At 43.6% G+C, this 17779-nt stretch overlaps 1 protein-coding gene across 1 annotated transcript in view; it reads left to right on the forward strand.

Annotated features, from left to right (window-relative positions):
* The first annotated feature begins 253 nt into the window (after positions 1-253).
* The window catches only part of LOC124003463 (metabotropic glutamate receptor 2-like), a 73803-nt gene continuing 56277 nt past the window's right edge, over positions 254-17779 (forward strand). Inside the window, exon 1 of the mRNA XM_046311741.1 lies at positions 254-685. The gene's annotated coding sequence lies outside the window, so the exon portion shown is untranslated. The remainder of the gene's footprint in view (positions 686-17779) is intronic.

The following is a 17779-nucleotide window of genomic DNA, read 5'->3' on the forward strand; positions in this document are numbered from 1 at the left end:
AAAGGACATTAATTAATATGTACAGTTGTATAGATATGAGACAAGTAGATTATTATGGCAAATTTCAAATAGTACTTTGTGCATAACAATAACCCAGTGCAGGCTACATTCCAAGAACAACTGCTACACAGCAAGCAATTTGCGCGCGAGACAACAGAGCATATCAGTCAGGGGAGGGTGTGCGTCTGTTTCGAAGTTGACCTGATGAACTCGCATACAGAGAAGGATATCTCTATCGCTCTCTCTCTCTCTCTCTCTCTCTCTCTCTCTCTCTGCCATTGAAGGCATTTCATTGGAAATACATGAAGCAAGAATGTTATAATCGCATTATTAAATGGCACGTGATGTTTAAATTGACTAATGAGAATTAACTCTAACGTTCAGAACGAACAGTCCATTCAATCTGGTTTTGAAGAGCGCTTGCAGATCGAGACATTTAGGAGCATTTTGAATTACATAACTTTATACTTGACTATCTACTCTGGGCAGTGTGTCCTGTTTAAACTATATCCTACACTCAGCGCCTTGGAATTTCGAGCACAACTATGTGGTCAAGAATGTCGAGGAATTTCCCACTCCTGCCAATCTGATCTAGATTTCAGAACCAAGGACAGTGCACACCTGCTCCACCTGGGATACCGACGCGCGACGTTTCCTCACTTCCCGACTTTAACAATGCAACCAGGTAAGAAATTAACTCTGCTGTTTTAGGCTAGGCTACTCACTGTCACAGCATGCCAATTGTATCGGAAATACTTGTTCATCAATATAGAATTGGCTAAAGCGTTATTCACATGGTTTATTAGTGCCTTTCCTACAGGTCTATAGCAACTGTACAATACAATTTTACCTCCATATCGATGTAGGTTTTAACATTGTAGCCTTCTATGCTATTTGGCTAAATTATGCCGTTTATGGAAATAGCCTACAAATAGATTATTTTCCATTTGAAAAAAATATGTTGAATCTATTGCAAACAATAGCAGACTATATTACATACTGGAAGAGTAGGCTTATTATTATTACAAATAAATATAATATTGAATCAATTGTTTATAAGCACATGCACAAGTTGTCTCCACTCCCACCTCATCTGTAGTCTACGCTCTATTGTTCTGCACATTATCTAAAGCAAAGTTTGACAGGTCAAGAAGAATGTTACACAGTATTGACTATGTTTTAACATGAACTATTCCTAGATCATACCTTGTGTATTACTAAATTATATCCTAGGGGCCGTGTATTGCTCATTGGTAGGCTATATAGACATTGTATTATTGCATTATATTTAACTTTTTAGTCATTTAGACAATGCTCTTATCCAGAGCGATTTACAGGAGCAATAGCCTATTTAAAAGTCACGATGATAAAGTTGGTCTTAAGAGTGGGGAAAGGACAGATGTTATTGACCGTGCAGAGCTGGAGATGCAGGTGCTAGCCTACGAAAAGTGAAATATTCTAATCTATCAACACACCAAAAAACTGCATGTGCCATGCAAGCATGACCATCCTCCATGAGACTTCCCGAGATCTGTCCTAAGATGTAAAGCTGACCATAGCAGCATATAGTGTAGGCTACAGTAGGCCCTACCAGGCGCTATATTAATGTATTGTTATATCACATTATGTGGTGAACAGGTACTGAGGCAACGTGGATTTTCTCTGCCCTCTCTACCTATAGCATAGGCTACTACAGTCTGTCCTCATTGTTAATTCTGCGTTGTGAAGTAAAAGTTGTTACAAAAATAAATAGTAAATTACAGATTCCCCCCAAAAACGACTTAAGTAATGCTTTAAATAGTATTTTTACTTAAGGACTTTACACCACTGCATATAGGTGGCCCAAGGATTTAAACCGTGCTCTACCAACTGAGCCATAAAGGACCAGAAACAGACGCAGTTCCTCTATAGGCTAACATATTTAACTGGGAATAGAGATTCATCTAATTGAGCTCTATCCTTCTTCATGAAACAACATCAAAACCACCCTCCTTCCTGTTTTGAAGTCACACCCAGTGTGTGTTGTTTCTCTGCTCACTTTACAGGACCAATAACCCCATTCATCTCATGTAGAAAGGAGTCAAAAGCCTCTTATCACCCCACAAAAAGTAGATCGTAGTTGGATTACTTTTTTGGGGATTGAGCCCAAAACCCTCCTGTGAGAATTTGACACTCAGTCACTAATGCTCTATGTTGTAGCATACAATGGCTATTCAGTCAAACTTTCTAGTTTGAATAGGCTTCCGTTTACTGAGAGCATTTTTGCGATACATCACAAAAGAACCCCAGTTGGCCTTCTGAATGTCCCCCTGTGAGAACTACTTGAAATCTGAAGTACCTATCAGAGTTAGATTCAGCTATGGAACTTTTTGAGGTAATTTTGAAGCCCATTGAGTCTTGGGCATTCTCACGCTGTACTGATGAATATTCCATAGCAACGCAGAGTTGAGTGCCGGGGGAAGGTCTTGAAGTTAACATTTTTGGTTCAAGTGAGGAGAAAGGGAATTGACCAGGATGCTGTGGTGTGTGTGTGTGTCCGTGTGTTTGAACTGAGAGATGAAATGGATCACTGAAACACCGTATTGACTTGGAGTGTTAGAAAAGCTGGAAAGGTGCTATGTCACATGGGTTAATCTAAATCATGATTATTTCAGTCAGAAATAGATACCACCTTTAGGTATATCTGTCTAGAATAAGACGTGTAATCTCTTTATGATTGCAGGTGTTATTGCCATTCATCGACACAAGGTGTCTACTGTTAGTGTTGCCTTAGGGTGTAAGTCCTTGCTACTTATGTGTTATGTGTTAAATATTTATAATCATCTTAGCACGCATTGTTTAATTGTTTATTTATTGAAATGTTAAAACAAGTTAAGAACATATAGCCATTATTTTAATTATTACAGACTGAGCATCAATCATACTTATACCAATGACATTATATAGAACTCATTATATTCACACAAGCCATTCATACTCATACCAATGGTGATACCCATTATAATGCCAATGTTATAATAGACACAATCAGACGTGTTTAATCTATGGAGGCTGTATTTGAGCAGTGCCTGGAGCAGCTGGGCTCTCTGTCTGAGGGCAGACAGGGCATAGGCTCCTTCTGGCTCCACCATGTGTTGTGTGATGGTGTTCAGGTCTGTTAGGGAGGGTTACTGGCTGTGCTGTCTGACATCTCACCACCTGATCAGGGTGCCACTTAACACAGCATGGGGACATCTACCAACTAACAACATTACCGTCCATATGAAGGTGCCATCATGCACCACTTACCAAGAGGACTAACTGCAAACTGTTTGGTCTGAAAGTCTAGCTCAGCAGAACCTATTCTAGACTCTTCAACATCAACATGTACACAAGTGTCTGCTGCCCACAGTTGATGAAAACATAACCTTCAATCGGGAGTCTTTGTACAGTAAAAGCCAGTGAACTGTACTGTACCAATGGATCTTTCAGGACCTGTGCTTGGGTGAAACATGTGCTCAAAGCAGCATTTGTACTTAGTCACTCAATCATTTGAGAAATGCCGTTATTTGGATTCCAAGGGAGAGAGGCACATTGCATTGGAGGCAGTTGACTACTGTACTGTATGCTGCTAGAGGGATCTGCGTTGAAGAGACCTGCAGCTTTTCAATGCACGTGATGGGAGGCTGGTGTGGATTTGGTACTTGTATGTGTGTGTTAGCTTGCTAGCCGAGGGTTCAAAGTGGAGCAATTATGCACACTGTCTTCTCTTTTTGAACTCCTGTTTCACTGGGAATCATTGTGCAGAGATAGCTGGGTAGGGAGGGAGCAGCTCTCTTGGCTGCCAAGTGCTATTGTGACTGTCGATTCCGCCACGAGCCAGATTTAATGACGTGACCATGGCCTGATAGAAAATTCCTCAGAACTAAGAGGAGGCTGAGCAAGAGTTGACAGTTGTCGTAGCAGCTCAAACTCATGTCAAATGACACTTGGTCCCCTTGGTTATTTGCTGTCTCCTGTTTAAGGGGAAAGTATTATGAGCTCTACTAAGTGGGAAATGTTTTGCTAATATTGCCAGAGATATCATTTTATATCTATCTACCTCCCATACTTCATCCCCATATCTCTTCAACACACATCTGGGGAACTTGCAGTAGGACTTTATTTGCTATCAACAGACTAAGATCCACTCTTAGATCAAAACGTTGTATAACTAAGCCTAATTAAATGTATGTGGTGATGCCATTGTGTCCGTGTTCTATATCTTTAGGATTTTTTGGGGGGCGACTATGACAGTCAGTTCTTAGACCATACCTTGGCCTAGTTCCTTTTGGCCCCCTTCTTGGTCTTCTTGGTTGGCCCTGATTCCTCCATTAAACTCAAGCTCTGCAAATGGAGAGTCCCTACCAAGCCCACCTGGTACAAGGGACAGTCGAGTGGGAGGATTCGATTGCTAACATCAATTAAACAGTTTTGGGTCACCTGTACCCTGTAGCTCCTGTTGGAAGGCTTTACAGACTGTGGCTCAGTCCCAACAAGTTCTCCTTCCTCTTGAAGTGTGCACTCGTTCACTACTCCCCACAATTTGTAAAGCGTCGATTGGTGTAGGCATGGGCTAGAGGAAGTTTCCATATACCAGTCATATCCTTTCAAATCCATAAAGGGAACTGAACAAGTACACAGTTCGAGAGAAAGGAGATACTATTGGTACACACGCTATGAGACAGGAAGAAGGATATGGCTGGCATATTTGTACGCTTCATGATCTCACCATACCAAGCATAGCCATGCTAAACACCTGCTCCACTAAAGCACACCAAACAAAAGTTCTGGGTTTTGCCTTGACAGGTCTAAACAGCTATAAAACAGAATAGAAGGTAGAAGAAAATGTAGCATTGTAAAATAGTTAACTCAGTCTACTTTACCTTGTAGAATAATACGGACAGTTGATTTGGACAGAATATTTGGTTGTTTCTGAAGTTTTTGCCATTATAAGTGTTCTCCTCACACTATTTGTTTTGAGCGTGGATCACTGTCTTGCCAGTGGAGCACAGGCAGTTTCAGTTGTTTTTCTCTTGGAGGGAGAGAAGAGGTTTCATCAATGCACCATATGGTCTACAGTAATGTCTGGGTTGTGTTTCTGTAGAGATGGCAGATTCAGCAGCAATCATTGCACTTGTTTCCTGCTCATTTGCTTCCTTGTCTGTTGCTGGGGTATGACTGAACAATATCCCCCTGAACACCATCGCACACACACACGCACCAGGGGGGAGAAGCTATACGGACACTCCCGGTGTACAAATTGATGATGTATGTCGCGCTGCTGAGAGCCGAGTGAACCAAATCACACAGACCAACTTTCTCTGGCCAAAGACTGAACTGACTAGCCTCTTTCTCACCAGGGGCTCACCCACGGGAAGAGTGACATGACATGCTATAGGTGGCATACTATGACCACAGGTTATTACTAACTATTAGTCATGGGTGTTGAGAGATGTAGGTGTGCACATTCCTTTTGTACTAACGTTTTGAAAAAACATGTATCTTTACAAATAGTATTACATGAACTCCTCTATATGTCCACTACCAAAGCTTGGCAAAGATTATCAACATCTTGCCGTATCCTTTTAGCAACGGCAAAACTGGTTGAAATGATGTATTTTCAACCAGTTTTGCAACAGCATATACAGTATGAGTGAGATGGTTGATTGAAAACCCAGGCCACACCTTCAACTAACAGCTATAGCTACTATCTCCCATCAGTGATGAGGTGGTGTGTCCAGCAGCTAACGGGACTGATTACCCCAGCTTCCCTTAACAAAGTTCTCAGATTACCAATCATAGTTTGAAATTGAATGTCGATTGTGAAATAAAAATCACAAAAAAAGTAGTGTTGTCACGATGCCAGAATTTTTACTTCGATACCGATACCAGGTATAGTATCACAATACTCGATTCCATTACGATACTCAATACCAAAACAATACCAAAACGATACCACTGGGAAAAAAAGAAGGCATATTAGCCAAAGTCACAGAATGGCACTTGATCCAAACAGTTAAGCTCAGCTACTGCTCTGTTCAATCGCTTGGCATCTTTTGAGTTATCATTACAATACAATTTTTTTACCTCAACATTTTTCAGATGCCATGTGTGCCTTATTGAATCAATTATACAATCACACAATCAATTTTACTTTGTATATACCAATCTACATAACAACATAATGGTAATAATTTATTTGAATTAAAAATCTCTATTGATATACTGGCTAAATCAAGATGAGGCCTAGGCATATCCACAATACACACAATGTGTGTGCCTGCATTGAGTTATTGAGCGTGTTTTGGCTGGTTCCATGGAACTACAGATAGCAAACAATCAGTTTCCCTTCCTTATTGTATATTTGCATACAAATAGCCTATTTTATAAAAATGTGTGCTGTCTCTTTAATCAGTAATATCGTCATTCCCAAGGCAAGAGTGGGGCGGCCTGTCGGAACACAGCCAGTTCGCTCAGGCAATAGATCATCTTTGGGAGAGACAAAGACCGAATAAGTGAATGAATAAAGTTTTTGTTGGCAATCGGCTTTGAAATCAGCATACAAGCTTGGCACACCTCTATTTGGGGAGTTTCTCCCATTCTTCTCTGCAGATCCTCTCATGATCTATCAGGTTGGATGGGGAGCGTCGCTGCACTGCTATTTCCAGGTCTCTCCAGAGATGTTCGATGGGGTTCAAGGCCGGGCTCTGGCTAGGCCACTGAAGGACATTCAGAGACTTGTCCTGAAGCCACTCCTGTGTTGTCTTGGCTGTGAGCTTAGGGTCGTTGTCCTGTTGGAAGGTGAACCTTTGCCCCAGTCTGAGGTCCTGAGCAGGTTTTCATCAAGGATCTCTCTGTACTTTGCTCCATTCATTTTTCCCTCGATCCTGACTCGTTTCCCAGCCCCTGCCGCAGAAAAACATCCCCACAGCATAATAATAATAATATAATAATATATGCCATTTAGCAGACGCTTTTATCCAAAGCGACTTACGGTCATGTGTGCATACATTCTACGTATGGGTGGTCCCGGGGATCAAACCCACTACCCTGGCGTTACAAGCGCCATGCTCTACCAACTGAGCTACAGAAGGACCACCTTCTGGTGGTGCTGCCACCACCATACTTCATGGTAGGTGTAGTGCCAGGTTTCCTCCATGTGTGATGTTTGGCATTCAGGCCAAAGACTTCAATCTTGGTTTCATTAGACCAGAGAGAGTCCTTTAGGTGTCTTTTGGCAAACTCCAAGCGGGCTGTCATATGCCTTTTACTGAGGAGTGGCTTCCGTCTGGCCACTCTACCATTAAGGCCTGATTAGTGGATTGCTGCAGAGATGGTTGTCCTTCTGGAAGGTTATCCCATCTCCACAGAGGAACTCTGGAACTCAGAGTGACCATCGGGTTCTTGGTCACCTCTTGGTGCTTCCAAACTTCTTCCATTTAAGAATGATGGAGGCAACTGTGGTTCCCTTCCCCAGAAAATCCACAAAAATCCAGAAAATCCTGTCTCTGAGCTCTACGCAAAATTCCTTTCGACCTCACTGCTTGGTTTTTGCTCTGGCATGCACTGTAAACTGTGGAATCTTATATAGACAGGTGTGTGCCTTTCCAAATTATGTCCAATCAATTGAATTTACCACAGGTGGACTCCAATCAAGTTGTAGAAACATCTCAAGGATGATTCATTGAAACAGAATGCACCTAAGCTCAATTTCTAGTTTCTTACAAAGGGCCTGAATACTTATGTCAATAAGGTATTTCTGTTTTCGCCTCATTATGGGGGTATTATTATTGTGTGTAGATTAATGAGGAGAAGAACAATATTTAATCAATTTTAGAATAAGGCTGTAACGTAACAAAATGTGGGAAAAGGGAAGGGGTCTGAATATTGCCTGAATGCACTGTATTTTCCCATTCATTACAAAGACCCCCATTGCTTTGTTTGACAAACCCATGCATCTCTCTCTCTCTCTCTCTCTCTCTCTCTCTCTCCAGTCAAACAGGTATTTTCAACCCCTAATATACAAGATATGACCTCAACATGATACAAATTTATATCAGCAAACCTCTTGTCATTTATATGAGCAAAACTCTCTGCCCACTACCCCTCCCTGCCCACCCGCCACCATCCTCCTTTTTTGCCCATCATGTTTCCATGGAAACCCCAGTTAGTGAAGAACAGAGCTCTTCCAAGTGTGAGAATATCTCTGATTATACTTCTTGTATGGTGGTGGTATGGATCACACTCCATGATGCTATACTGTAAATATTTGATTAGGTTTTTCAGTATGGATTTGTCTTCGATTAGAATGATGAATAACGAATAACGGAGTATGCTATAACCACTGTCCAAGGACAGAGCTCTTTTATATAGTATTCATTCACTTCTGCCTTTCATTCAAAAAGTGATCCCACTGTGGTTTTCCACGCGGTCTATCCTTGCATGTGGTCCTTGGAGATGGTTCTTCACTGAACTAGCTCCCAGTACACGCACAAAATATTGTGCTTAATAGTACCAAATAGGGTTCTTTAGCTTGTAACCATAGCGGAACCCCTTTTTGGGCTACTGTAAATAGAACCCTTTCTTGAAGTTAAAAAATAACTATGCTCATGAGGTTCTAAAAGGAACCTATATGGTGCTATAAATAAACTTTCCTACGGTTCTACAAAGAAGCATTAAAAAAGGTTATTTTTATCACAGAAAAGGTTAAAGCCTTAAAACCCACTTTTGTGGGTCTTGAAACTTCCCATTAGCACTGCATGAAATGGTCACATTTGCACTTGTTTTTAAGGACACACCTCAAATATTGTCACCCCTCCCACCTCAGTTCAAGCGAGCTGATGTTAGACAGGTAAATTGACAAACCTCGTGTTATGACTGGAGAATACCCGTGAGACAATTTTTACATGACGAAATAGAAAAACTAATGTGAATTTGACACTTGTGCTTCCTTAGCGCCAGCCAAAAATAGAGCCCTTTATCTGTTGTAACATTCTTTCTCCTCAAGTCAGTGTTCACTGTTTTTAGTCTTAATCTCCCAGTGATGCAATTAGTTAGAACAACTCGTGCCGAGTGCGTCCAGCAGCAGAAGCAGAGGGCAACACATGATACAGTATATTCACTAAATAAATGTATTATTGTAACGGCTGTCGTCGGATGAAGAAGGAGACCAAGGTGCAGCGTGGTAAGTGTTCATGATAAATGTAATACTCAAAACACTCAAACAAAATAACAAAGAGGGAAAACCGAACAGCTGCCTCTGATTGGGAACCACACCAACATAGAAATAAAGAAACTAGAATGCCCACCCTAGTCACACCCTGGCCTAATCAAGATAGAGAATAAAAGCCTCTCTATGGCCAGGGCGTGACAATTATGTACCCGTGTGCATGTGCTGTGTATGTACTGTGAAGTAAGTCAAGTTAAAACAGAGGAAGTATGTATATAGTGTAGATGTACAGTATGTATTTCTCTGTCACCGTATACGGTGAACATGACACAGAGAAAATACATATCACATGTGGCGTTCCACAAGGTTTGATTTTGGGTCCGGTACTGTTCAGTTTATATATGTTACCCCTTGTAACATATATAAACTGAACAGTACCGGACCAAAACTAATCCACCTCTCCAGTCTGTCCAGAAGGACATCATGGTCAACAGTGTCGAATGCAGCACTTAAATCCAAGAGTACAACAAGGACAGAGAGCTGTTTGGCATCTCGGTTGGCTCTAAGATAATCTCCCACTTTGACTAAGGCTGCCTTCTTTAGATATGCTATTGAAAACAGTTTTGAAGAAGGTGGTGGGGATAGGATCAAGAAGGCCAGTAGAAGTCTTAAGTTGTAATATCACTTTCCTGAGCATGTCTGTGTCAACCAGGGAAAATACATCTGTAGTGCCTTTGCGTGGTAGGCTAGGGAACAAATCATCAAACTTCTCATCAGGTTTTGCTTGACTGATACCCAACCTAATGTTGATTATCTTATCTCTTAAATATGCCGCAAAGTCATCACATTTAGATGTGGAGGGAAGTTCAAATAGGTTTGAGGTGGTAGGATTTATCAGGCCATCAATGGTCGAGAAGAGCACTCTCAAATTATTCTGATTAATAGTGATCAAGTTGGAAAAATGAGCCCGTCTGGCATTTCTAATTGCCTTGTTATATATGCCAAGTTGCTCTCTCAGAATATCATAATGGACCTGCAACTTTGACTTTATCAACTTCCGCTCTGCCTTTCTGTAATTTCTCTTTAATTGATTAATTGCCTCACTCATCCAAGGGTCTCTCTGTTTGGATGTGGCCCTTATCAAATGTAATGGAGCTATGGCAACAATGGTTGCCCTTGATTTTCTATTAATGTTATCAACTAAATCATCAGAAGAGGAAGGCAGAATAGGTGGTGGAGAATTGTTCATACATAAAATCTGTAGCAACTTCAGAGGTAGGATAGTGTTTCTTTATATCGGTATTCGGTATTACCCTGTGTGTGTATGTATGTAAACTTCTGACCCACTGGAATTGTGATACAATGAGTTATAAGTGAAATAATCTGTCTGTTAACAATTGATGGGAAAGTTACTTGTGTCATGCACAAAGTATATGTCCTAACCGACTTGCAAAACTATAGTTTGTTAACAATACATTTGTGGAGAGGTTGAAAAACAAGTTTTAATGACTCCAACCTAAGTGTATGTAAACTTCCGACTTCAACTGTACATGTTATTCAATCATTGCATCCACACTGCTCGCACACGTCAACGAGCGTCTGCATAGCCAGGCTCTAAAATATAACTTGGTTCTATTTGTGACGCTTGATGCGCTGCAAGTCCCGCCTCTCCCATCTCCTCATTGGTTTTTAGGAGCATATACCCACGTGAGTGATTGAACGGTGAACTGAGGTCCACACTCCCGTCCAGTGCCTTTGATAGCACGGGAGGAGGCAAGAGATAATTATTATCTTCCTTGTGCTAGTGTAAAATGATCGCCTAAAATGAAAGTCGTTATAACCTACGTGAGTGATGATGGTGTCAATGGAGTAGTTGGCCAGAACCGTGGGCAGAAGGGAGTTGATGTCATGGACATGGGCTCCTGGGTGACAGCGGACCTTGGTCGGTCCACAGATCGTAGACAGGCCAAAATCTCTCACCATAGGGCTGCCTACATTGATGGTGGTTGTGATGGAATCCAATGGGTAAGTGACCTGCTGAACTATGGTGGCCGTTGGAGAGGATGCCACTGGGCGGCCTGTTGGTATACACCCAGGATACATGCTGACTCCCGGGGCTGGTAGGTCCCTCTCAAGCGGGGCAAAGCTGTTTGATAGCTGGATTGCATCTTCTCGGATAGATGAAGGGTGGCCAGACTTCCTCCCCGATCTCCTACGCCTTGCGTGTGTCCAGTCTCCCATCTTATGTCTCATGGAGTTTACTGTAGGATCTCATGGAGTTTTCATGTTTGATTGTAGTATAAGGCATCAATATAAATATTAGCCAAACAACCTCACTTAGAAGATGAATATTTAATATCCAACTGCTAGCTTCACATAGAACAAGTCATACAAAGGATAGTTCAAAAGACCACCGGTGAAAGTGAATGAATACCAATAACCTTTTCCGAGCTCAAGTATTACATAGAGTGACTATGTCCGCTCCTGGTGAGGGACTATCCTGAGCAATGTCCACAGGGGTTGCAGCCTGATTCAAAGGGGAACAGGCAGGAGCATCAGGGGACAAAGGGAAAGTCTGGTGCCCTGGGGGGACCCTGGCGGAGTACTTGGAGTCTCAGGAGTAGCTGACAGTGGGGCTGCCTGTCTCAAACCATGCCCATGAGATAGTGGGTGACGGAAAGGTAATAGTGCTTAGAGGGCAGTGAGAAGGGGGTATGGGATTGGGCTGAAGTTACAAAACCCTGCTAACACTTGTGGCTGCCTAAGGGGTGGGCCATTCTCTGCAACATCACCATAGAGTGGTTTCAGTCTATTGTAATGGATAACTTTCGGGGTAGTTTGAGGTGATTTCAAATCCAGCACCCTGCATGTTACACCAGGCTGTCCATCTGTGTCGAACAGATGTAGGATTTTGGATGGGCCCTTCCAACATAGGGATAGTTTGCAGTACAGCTTTGCTGGATCGGTCATGAAAACCAGATCCCCAACTTAAAATGGTTTGAAAAAAGTTCCCTTGTCGTATTGCTCCTTCTGTTTATTTCCTCCAAGCCAGCTGTAACTGGGAGTTGGCATCAGCAAAGGCCAACAATAGTCTGGATGTTAGAGGAGGCGTACTGTAATGGGGACTTTGAGGAGATGTCAGACGGGCTGGGCAGCATGACAACTCAAATCAAATCAAATCAAATTGTATTTGTCACATACACATGGTTAGCAGATGTTAATGCGAGTGTAGCGAAATGCTTGTGCTTCTAGTTCCGACAATGCAGTGATAACCAACAAGTAATCTAACTTACAATTCCAAAACTACTGTCTTATACACAGTGTAAGGGGATAAAGAATATGTACATAAGGATATATGAATGAGTGATGGTACAGAGCAGCATACAGTAGATGGTATCGAGTACAGTATATACATATGAGATGAGTATGTAGACAAAGTAAACAAAGTGGCATAGTTAAAGTGGCTAGTGATACATGTATTACATAAGGATGCAGTCGATGATATAGAATACAGTATATACGTATGCATATGAGATGAATAATGTAGGGTAAGTAACATTATATAAGGTAGCATTGTTTAAAGTGGCTAGTGATAAATTTACATCATTTCCCATCAATTCCCATTATTAGAGTGGCTGGAGTTGGGTCAGTGTCAATGACAGTGTGTTGGCAGCAACCACTCAATGTTAGTGGTGGCTGTTTAACAGTCTGATGGCCTTGAGATAGAAGCTGTTTTTCAGTATCTCGGTTCCAGCTTTGATGCACCTGTACTGACCTCGCCTTCTGGATGATAGCGGGGTGAACAGGCAGTGGCTCGGGTGGTTGATGTCCTTGATGATCTTTATGGCCTTCCTGTAACAGCGGGTGGTGTAGGTGTCCTGGAGGGCAGGTAGTTTGCCCCCGGTGATGCGTTGTGCAGACCTCACTACCCTCTGGAGAGCCTTACGGTTGAGGGCGGAGCAGTTGCCGTACCAGGCGGTGATACAGCCCGCCAGGATGCTTTAGATTGTGCATCTGTAGAAGTTTGTGAGTGCTTTTGGTGACAAGCCAAATTTCTTCAGCCTCCTGAGGTTGAAGAGGCGCTGCTGCGCCTTCTTCACGACGCTGTCAGTGTGAGTGGACCAATTCAGTTTGTCTGTGATGTGTATGCCGAGGAACTTAAAACTTGCTACCCTCTCCACTACTGTTCCATCGATGTGGATAGGGGGGTGTTCCCTCTGCTGTTTCCTGAAGTCCACAATCATCTCCTTAGTTTTGTTGACGTTGAGTGTGAGGTTATTTTCCTGACACCACACTCCGAGGGCCCTCACCTCCTCCCTGTAGGCCGCCTCGTCGTTGTTGGTAATCAAGCCTATCACTGTTGTGTCGTCCGCAAACTTGATGATTGAGTTGGAGGCGTGCGTGGCCACGCAGTCGTGGGTGAACAGGGAGTACAGGAGAGGGCTCAGAACGCACCCTTTTGGGGCCCCCGTGTTGAGGATCAGCGTCGAGGAGATGTTGTTGCCTACCCTCACCACCTGGGGGCGGCCCGTCAGGAAGTCCAGTACCCAGTTGCACAGGGCGGGGTCGAGACCCAGGGTCTCGAGCTTGATGACGAGCTTGGAGGGTACTATGGTGTTGAATGCCAAGCTGTAGTCGATGAACAGCATTCTCGCATAGGTATTCTTCTTGTCCAGGTGGGTTAGGGCAGTGTGCAGTGTGGTTGAGATTGCATCGTCTGTGGACCTATTTGGGCGGTAAGCAAATTGGAGTGGGTCTAGGGTGTCAGGTAGGGTGGAGGTGATATGGTCCTTGACTAGTCTCTCAAAGCACTTCATGATGACGGAAGTGAGTGCTACGGGGCGGTAGTCGTTTAGCTCAGTTACCTTAGCTTTCTTGGGAACAGGAACAATGGTGGCCCTCTTGAAGCATGTGGGAACAGCAGACTGGTATAGGGATTGATTGAATATGTCCGTAAACACACCGGCCAGCTGGTCTGCGCATGCTCTGAGGGCGCGGCTGGGGATGCCGTCTGGGCCTGCAGCCTTGCGAGGGTTAACACGTTTAAATGTCTTACACACCTCGGCTGCAGTGAAGGAGAGACCGCATGTTTTCGTTGCAGGCCGTGTCAGTGGCACTATATTGTCCTCAAAGCGGGCAAAAAAGTTATATAATCTGCCTGGGAGCAAGACATCCTGGTCCGTGACTGGGCTGGGTTTCTTCTTGTAGTCCGTGATTGACTGTAGACCCTGCCACATGCCTCTTGTGTCTGAGCCGTTGAATTGAGATTCTACTTTGTCTCTGTACTGACGCTTAGCTTGTTTAATAGCCTTGCGGAGGGAATAGCTGCACTGTTTGTATTCGGTCATGTTGCCAGACACCTTGCCCTGATTAAAAGCAGTGGTTCGCGCTTTCAGTTTCACGCGAATGCTGCCATCAATCCACGGTTTCTGGTTAGGGAATGTTTTTATCATTGCTATGGGAACGACATCTTCAACGCTCGTTCTAATGAACTCGCACACCGAATCAGCGTATTCGTCAATATTTTTATCTGACGCAATACGAAACATGTCCCAGTCCACGTGATGGAAGCAGTCTTGGAGTGTGGAGTCCGCTTGGTCGGACCAGCGTTGGACAGACCTCAGCGTGGGAGCCTCTTGTTTAAGTTTCTGCCTGTAGGCAGGAATCAACAAAATGGAGTCGTGGTCAGCTTTTCCGAAAGGGGGGCGGGGCAGGGCCTTATATGCATCGTGGAAGTTAGAGTAACAATGATCCAAGGTTTTACCACCCCTGGTTGCGCAATCGATATGCTGATAAAATTTAGGGACTCTTGTTTTCAGATTAGCTTTGTTAAAATCCCCAGCTACAATGAATGCAGCCTCCGGATAAATGGTTTCCAGTTTGCAAAGAGTTAAATAAAGTTCGTTCAGAGCCATCGATGTGTCTGCTTGGGGGGGATATATATACGGCTGTGATTATATTCGAAGAGAATTCTCTTGGAAGATAATGCAGTCTACATTTGATTGTGAGGAATTCTAAATCAGGTGAACAGAAGTTTTTGAGTTCCTGTATGTTTCTTTCATCACACCATGTCTCGTTAGTCATGAGGCATACGCCCCCGCCACTCTTCTTACCAGAAAGATGTTTGTTTCTGTCGGCGCGATGCGTGGAGAAACCCGTTGGCTGCACCCCATCGGATAGCGTCTTCCCAGTAAGCCATGTTTCCGTGAAGCAGAGAACGTTGCAGTCTCTGATGTCCCTCTGGAATGCTACCCTTGCTCGGATTTCATCAACCTTGTTGTCAAGAGACTGGACATTGGCAAGAAGAATGTTGGGGAGTGGTGCGCGATGTGCCCTTGTCCGGAGTCTGACCAGAAGACCGCTACGTCTTTTTTTTGGGTCGCTGCATGCGATCCATTCCGTTGTCCTGTTTGTAAGGCAGAACACAGGATCCGCGTCGCGGAAAACATATTCTTGGTCATACTGATGGTCAGTTGACGCTGATATTATATTCAGTAGTTCTTCTCGACTGTATGTAATGAAACCTAAGATGACCTGGGGTACTAATGTAAGAAATAACACGTAAAAAAAACAAAAAACTGCATAGTTTCCTAGGAACGCGAAGCGAGGCGGCCATCTCTGTCGGCGCCGGAAGTCACTGCCATTGGCATGTTTCTTCTTGACCACGTAGTTGTAAACATTGAGTTCCAGTGCCCATTGTGCTCTCTGCCCTATAGGTTCATTGTCCAATGGGATCATCCTGAGCCACACGTGTGGTATGTGATCAGTTACGACCTTGAACGGATTGCCTCCCAGATAGTGTATGAAATATCAGATGAACCACGCTATAGCGTAGAGTTCCTTGTCATATGTGGACCAGTTTCTCTCAGATGGGTTGAACATGTGACTAGCATAGGCGATCACTGATTCTCTGCCATTCTGCACTTGACTGAGAACAGCACCAACTGCCATCTCGGATGCATCACAGTGAATGAGGAAGGGCTCGGGAAAAATCAGGGAATGACACGATAGGTGGCACTGAGAGGGTCTGTCTCAAGTATTTGAAAACGTCATCTGCCTCCCTTGACTACTCAAAAGGAACGTCCTTGAGTGTGAGCTTGTGCAGTGGGGCTGCGATTTGGGCAAAGTTCCAAACCGCAAGTAGTAAGTGCACAAACCCACAAATGCCCTGACTTCTGTGGGAAAGGATGGGAGAGGTACATTTTTGACATGCTCCACATTTCTGGGATCTGGTCTTAAGCCCTGGGCAGACACAACATGAAATAGAATTGTCACTTGGCTCTGAGCAAAGGTGCGTTTTGACGGCTTCAGCTTCAAACCAGCTGACCTGAATCTCTGGAAAACATGTGTTCTTTACAGTTCCTGCTGAACACAATGACGTCATCCAGGTAAATGAGGCACTGGTTCCAGTGACAACCACAGAAGACAAGTTCCATGAGGTGTTGTAACGTCGGCGGTGTTTTGGACAAGCCCACCGGCATGACTTTAAACTGGTAGACCCCACTCCCTGTGTTAAAGGCTGTCTTGTCCCTGTCTGTAGAAACCATGGGAACCTGTCAGTAACCAATGGATAGTTTGAGCCTTGTTTGAGGGATGACCTGGCACTTGACCCACAGTACCAACTAGTACTAATTTCCCTGGTCTTGAGTGTGTGAATTATCAAACGAATGCCCTCCTTTTTGGGCCATCTCCTATTGTTGTTCTTGTGGTCGTAGTGACTGTGTCCCTATCCCTGTCTGTAGATACATACTGATGGGTGTCTGAGGTCTGTTGTAGCCAGAGCTGCTGTAGCCCCGTTCATGACGTCCGACATTGTTATGTCTGTAGAGTACTGTCTGTAGTCTTGGGAAGGTCTACCACAGCCATCATGCTGTCCACCATCTGAAAAATCACTTTGCAGTGCTTTGATGTCGGTTGTAAGGGCCTCTATTAATTTTGATTAGCCATCACGTGAAGCTAATCACATGAAGCTTCATCACATGAAGCGGTGGGTGTGGTTTCACCATGTGAAGCCTGGAATGAGGGGTTAGATGTGGCAGGCATGTTAACCATTAGACTTGGGGAGCTAAAATTAACTTCATCCTGTACTCTCTGGCTAACAATTACAAGTGTCTGTTACAGAGTAGCAGCCCCATGTTCATGGCACTTAGCCTGAAGCACCAGATCCAATCCAGCTACAAAATGTCTAAAATGTTCCATTTGGATGGCAGCATCATTGTAGCCTGGAAAAGCTTCCTGAGTTAGACGTGTGATTTCAGCTGCATAAACGTTGAATGTTTCTCATGGGAGTCTGGGCCTAGTGTTAACTCTGAAAAAGAGCTAAGTATTGCTTTCCACCAAAAACATCAAACTTTCCAATAGTTTCCCCGTAGAAAATTGAGTTGCTTGTGGCAGAGAAATCCAGTTTGGTTGGAAGGATTGTGGCTAAATCATTGTCTGTTGTGTCAGCACATGCTTTGACAGCTAATTCCCCCCCCCCAAAAAAAATCCTTAGAGTAAAAACTCTCCTTGTCCTTTCCATCACCCTGAAATGGTTGGAGAGAGAAGATCCACTTTATAATATATCACTTTGTTAACAGCAGCAAGCTC

The sequence above is a fragment of the Oncorhynchus gorbuscha genome, linkage group LG18 (assembly GCF_021184085.1).
Source record: "Oncorhynchus gorbuscha isolate QuinsamMale2020 ecotype Even-year linkage group LG18, OgorEven_v1.0, whole genome shotgun sequence".
Lineage (NCBI taxonomy): Eukaryota > Metazoa > Chordata > Actinopteri > Salmoniformes > Salmonidae > Oncorhynchus > Oncorhynchus gorbuscha.